Raw genomic sequence first — 6,000 nt, 5'->3', positions numbered from 1 at the left:
TCTTTCCAGGACATGGAGGTATTTCAGTCTGGATGTTGTGTCACTCGTGGACTTACCACGCAAAAAGTGATCGTCTGCACGTTGTTGGATCTTTAGAAATGGCGGGAAGGGATGATGAGCGAAGCAAGCCCGTGGCTAGACTTATGCAAAGTGGCCCCACAGCCAGGACTAGCACAACATGTTGGACTGACCTCACTACTCCTTCTCTCAGCGCTTTTTGAGACTTTTGAAACGTCTCGAGTGATTTTGTGCGCTCTATTCAAGGTAAGTATACCAACAAGCGTTGGGGTGATTAAGCCGGGTTAGTGCATGCACCAGGCATGGGTCAGGTCGTCTGTGATGTAGCTTGCTACTCAGCATTTATCTGCAAATGCATTTACTCTATGACATACTCATGCGCCAGATATTTAAACTGCGCAGGGGGTGTCGTTCCTTTGCCTCTTTTTAATATCGGCCAGACAGACACCTCTGTGATTTCGGCATGCCGTCTGCCTGTGATCTGAGAGGTCAGACATTATTCGCAGCCCTTTTTTTCTCCTTGCTCAAACTTGAACCTTGCCTATCTGCGTCAGATACACCATGTCGTAGCACTTCCCGCCTGAATCGCGTCCCCTTGCTGGCAAAACCTGTGTCTCGCTTCAGACATGCTGCTGTAGATTGGTTCTAAGTCTCCTATTCAAAGTTTTCACACATAAAATTGAATGAAATTTTTCAGTTGAGTGACGTGTTCAGTGTGCAGGCTTGACATAGGGTGAGCAAGCGTGGTTTCAGACAGTATGGCGGATTGTTGGTCTATCGAGGAGGGAGGCTGTATGTAGAGTCTTCTGCATGTCTTGTGTCTGGCTGTTACCCTTTTCTTGATGGCGCAGTGCGAAAATATTCATTTGGAGTTCTATCTGTTTCCTTTTTGTTTGGATTTTGAATTATTCATAATGGTTTGTGGATTTTTAAATGTGGCCATGTGAGTTGTGGTATGAATAACTACCTGACATCGAGTCTTGCTTGTAATGGCGTCCTCGTAGGTGTGTCGGCATGGTGAAGTACTTGCATCGGATGCGCCTCGCTTGGGAAGAGGCGACCTCGCGGGGTGGATTTTCTGCACTTTTTGACATTGTGGGTGTGTGCACTGTGATAGGACAGGGGACACATACCTAGTGTACATCTTGTGAGACTGCACAGACGCTAGGCGGGCGCATGCGCAGACGACCTAGCTGTATATGCCCATTGCATTTCTAAACCGCCAAATTCTGGTGCAGAAGAACGTTAGGTCTTTAGTGTGACCGGGGCTGCCTGTTTATGAGCATGGAGCTATTATGCAGAGAGAGTTCGTTATGGTTTTTACATCTATGGAAGACATGTGTTTCTTAGTCTGGAATTGAGATGGAGACAGTTGAAGTCATCTGCAGGTAGTGGTTCATCTAGGATGGCCGTCACGTGGACTTCTAGTCAAGACAGACGATGCAGATCACTCTGTCTGGGGAGTAGGTATGTTGTCTTCGTTAGTTATTCAAATTTCTCGGTGCTTCTAAATGATATGACGCGCCCCGCCTAAATTTTAATGCATACAGTTACCATATTATCCTGATTTGAGAATATTTTTCTCAATTTTTCACTCGAATTTTCACAGGCGATAATTTATGTTACTTCCCTCTCGATGTCTGTCCTCTACCTTGGCGGTTGGAGGCTGAATGTGAATTCTGTTTTTTGAAGAAAAAGCGTTGGGTTGTAGCGTCTGCATTATCTGTGCATGTCTGCATGTCACCGCTGTGCACTAGGTGTCTCATATTTTAGGGTTATTGTGGCGCGGGGCTAGATAGCTCACATTTACCTTGCATAGGATCCACAATTACACTCATTTCTATGCAGTGATGTAAGGGTACAGGGCTATTAGGATCTCGAGGTGTGTCAGCGCTCCATGCACACGAGACACTTTTTATCAAAGAGACTTTATTATCAAGATGTATATGGGATCAAGAATAATTATGACATTATTTGTCGACGCTACTGTCTAGGACAGACTGACATAGGGTGTTTTCATATATACGAATGTCGCTTTCAAGATGGCACCCTCGCTGTAATGACACGTGAACTTGAGCTGATCAGACGGGTCTGAATGCGCCTCGGAGATGCGCATGTCTTGACGCCAAATTTGCAAAAGTGTACATTTGCGCATGCGCCCGTGATATATTTTGCTAAAATATTTGGTTCGTTTATAAATTGCGCCTTCCTTCCCTGTACTCCCCATCAACACATTTTGAAATAGATCCTACAAATTTTAAAATAATTTATATATTCTTTAAATGGACACCCGTCAACGGTATATAGACATATACTTTCTCCTTTTTACCTACGTCGCGCATTTCGCTCATCTTTATTAGCGTGTAGAATGATTTTAAAAACTTTCTTGCATAATTTAGTCAGATTAGGCACTCACAATGACGGCATTTTGAAATTTTGGGAATCTTCAGTTTCTCAATATGTAACTTGACAGTTACACAGATCTTTAATTTGTCACCAATACATGCGATAATCGTTAACGAAAAGACTGTGGATTGTGCGCACATGAGATTTCAAACTCAACGTTTTTCTCAAGATCATCATTTCGACACACCTGGATTTCTTACTTAGTAAAGTTGGTGCATGATTGGGGCATTGTAATTTCCAATTCTGTTACTTTGAAAAGTTTGTGACCAAACAATTTCCTCAGAGTGTTGTCTCTTTCCCATGGGAAAGAACATAACTAGATTGCAGCGAGAGAGCAAGAAAAGTCATCGATGTCAAGGCATCAAGTGTCCGAATTTAATAATGTTGTTTCATGACAACAATATCGTAAGATTATTAAGAATTATGAAACACTTTTGAGAGAGACTGGGGTCACTTTTCCTTCTGGCTTCTGGAGAGTTAGTGAGTGCTACACTTATATTTCACTTCAGGTTCCAAAACTGGGGTTGTAAAATCTGCACTCTTAAACATGAATGTTCAGAATTCTGGCTGTTTCATTGCAAACTTCATTTCTGACACATTAATGATGTTATGTAGTCTTTTGGGGTATAGTACAGGTGAAAAAAACAGGCTGGCACTTGATTGATAAGTTACGGTAAGATGAGACAACTGCAGCAGAAGATGGTTGTTAATGATGTTCGGGGACAACTAATCATATATGGTGTAAGTAGGTTTCTTGTCACTTATGGTGTTAGTAGGTTACTAGTCATTTATCTTGTACGCAAGTTACGATTTCTGTATATTGTACGTAAGTTACTAGTCATTTATGGTGGTAATAACTCACTTGTCATTAATTATATTCGTAAGTTATGAATCAAATATATAGTTCGTAAGTTACTTGTCACTTTAGGTGTTGATAGGTTACTAGTCAGTTATCTTTTACGTAAGTTACAAATTATGTATATTGAACGTAAGTTACTAGTTATTTATAGTGTTAGTAAGTTAGTGGTCATTTATGGTGTGCGTAAGTTACTTGTCATTTATGATGTACATAAGTTACTAGTCACTTGTGTTCGTAGGTAACTAGCCATTTATGGTGTACGTAAAGTACTGGTCATTTATGGTGTGCGTAAGTTACTTGTCATTTATGATGTACGTAAGTTACTAGTCACTTGTGTTCGTAGGTAACTAGCCATTTATGGTGGTGTAGCCATCTTGTCATTTATGATGTTAGTGAATACAGGAACTAGTCATATATTGTATGAATAGCTGACTCAGCTTTTATAGTCTTAGTAGAAGAGTAGTCATTGATAGTGTCAGTAGACAACTTCTCATTTATGAAATTATTGGGTGACTAGTCATTTGTTGGGACCGCCATACGGCTGGAATACTGCAGTGTTGAACAACAAACCACCACTTGTGATGTAAGTAGATGAGAAGTAATTCACAATGCAAGTAGAGATTTCCAGCCGTTTATGGTTTTAGTAAAATACTTGTCAGTTTTGTTCTAGTATACTTCTTGTCAGCACCAACGTCGTTGACAACTTGTAGTGGATGGTGTTAGTAGTTACCGTATAACTGAACTCCTACGATATGTTCATACTCTCTGGGGGCGGTGGGGTAGCCTAATGGTTAAAGCGTTGGCTCGTCACGCCGAAGACCCGGGTTCGAATCCCCACATGGGTACAATGTGTGAAGCCCATTTCTGGTGTCCCCCGCCGTGATGTTGCTGGAATATTGCTAAAAGCGGCGTAAAACCAAAACTCAGTCAGTCTCAGTCAGTCTCAGTCAGTCATACTCTCTGTATCTGGAGGTAGAAATGATCCAGGTCTTTGAATGGCATTTGGTAGTGAGACACACAAGGAAGAGAGTTTGATGGTGTCAAATTCTAGAAGTAGAAGCTGACATCCTTGAAACTCTTCCTTAGAAATGATCCAGTATTGTATATACACAGTTTATCTAAGAGTAGATATCGTCCAATATTGTACGCACTCTATACATCTTGGTGTGGAAGGGATCCATTATGTGTATATGTTGGGTATAATGAGGGCGAAGAATGATCAATCTAGACATAATTCTTAGGACATCTCTACTATTCAACAGACTGACCATGGTTCTGCCATGACTGCAAGGTTGTATTGTAAGGTACTGCACCTGTAATATCTCCTAGACATAAATGATACCTGTTAATGATACCTTGGTGAATATGGTACCTGTAATATTTGCTGGTATAAATGAAACCCTTAATATTTCCTAGATGTAATGAAACCTTTAATATTTCCTAGATATAAATGAAACCTTTGATAATTCCTAGACCTAAATGAAACCCTAGTGTTTCCAGGATGAAAATAAAACGTTCAAAATTTGCATAATTTCAGTGAAACATTTAATAGTTGCTAGTTGTAAATGAAACCTTTAATACTTCCAAGATGTAAATGAAACCTTTAATATTTCCAAGATGTAATGAAACAATATTAGAAACTTGAAATGTTATTAATATCGCCTGTCCAGGACATCTGCAGTACACATACCTATAATTGCTTGTTACAGATAACACCTGTAATATCTGCTGGTTACAGGTGATGCCTGTAGTATTTGATGGACATAACTGATACCTGTAATATTTGCTTGATACAAATGATACCAATGTAATGATAAACACAACTGATTGCTGTAATTATTGCTAGATTAAAAAATGATACCGGTAAAAATTAATGGATATAAATGATCCCTATGTAATAATTGCTAGACATAACTTATACCTGTGATATTTGCTCGTTAGAAAAGTTTCCAACACAGGTGCTTCTGTATCATTTCCTAAGTATTAACGATACTTGTAATATTTTCTATGTTTAAAGGTTTCTGTAACATTTTTTAAACAATTATTTTCACTCAAGGTTTCTGAGAACATTTTAAATCAATTATTTGTATAAATGGTGTCTAATATATTGAGAATATTAATGATACCTTTAATAGTATTAATGGTATTTGTATAAATGGTGTCTAATATTTTCTGGTATTAATGGTACCTTTAATAGTATTTATGGTATCTATAGTGTTTGTTGGGTATTAATGATACCTTTAATAGTATTAATGGTATCTGTAGTGTTTGTTGGGTATTAATGGTACCTTTAATAGTATTTATGGTATCTATAGTGTTTGTTGGGTATTAATGGTACCTTTAATAGTATTTATGGTATCTATAGTGTTTGTTGGGTATTAATGGTACCTTTAATAGTATTTATGGTATCTGTAATATTTGCTGGGTATTAATGGTATCTGTAATATTTGCCGCGTAATAATGGTATTAATGGTATCAGTAATGGTATTTTGGTATTGATGATATGTGTATTATGTTCAGATCATTGACCACAGGTACATACACTATGAAGTGTTCTCTCCTAGAGGCAGAAAGGGCGTGGAGAGTTAGTCATGTTGTCTAGTTTATTTTTAAAATTGATTGTGTTAGTAAGAGGTTGCTGTGTCAGAGTGTTGTGTGACAAGGGATGACATCACTCTCTGTCAGACAAGTGACATGGCAGACAAGTCTGGTTGGGT

General features: G+C 38.8%; 1 long non-coding RNA gene across 1 annotated transcript in view; it reads left to right on the top strand.

Annotated features, from left to right (window-relative positions):
* Positions 1–572: 572 nt before the first annotated feature.
* Positions 573–6,000, top strand: part of LOC124256781 — a 94,026-nt gene continuing 88,598 nt past the window's right edge. The window contains exon 1 of the long non-coding RNA XR_006893096.1: positions 573–1,485. This is a non-coding gene — a long non-coding RNA (uncharacterized LOC124256781). The remainder of the gene's footprint in view (positions 1,486–6,000) is intronic.

The sequence above is a fragment of the Haliotis rubra genome, unplaced genomic scaffold (genome assembly GCF_003918875.1).
Source record: "Haliotis rubra isolate DU_JTF1 unplaced genomic scaffold, ASM391887v1 Scf64, whole genome shotgun sequence".
Taxonomy (NCBI): Eukaryota; Metazoa; Mollusca; class Gastropoda; order Lepetellida; family Haliotidae; genus Haliotis; species Haliotis rubra.
Note: the sequence above shows the minus strand (reverse complement) of the source record. Positions and strands in the feature narration are given on the sequence as shown.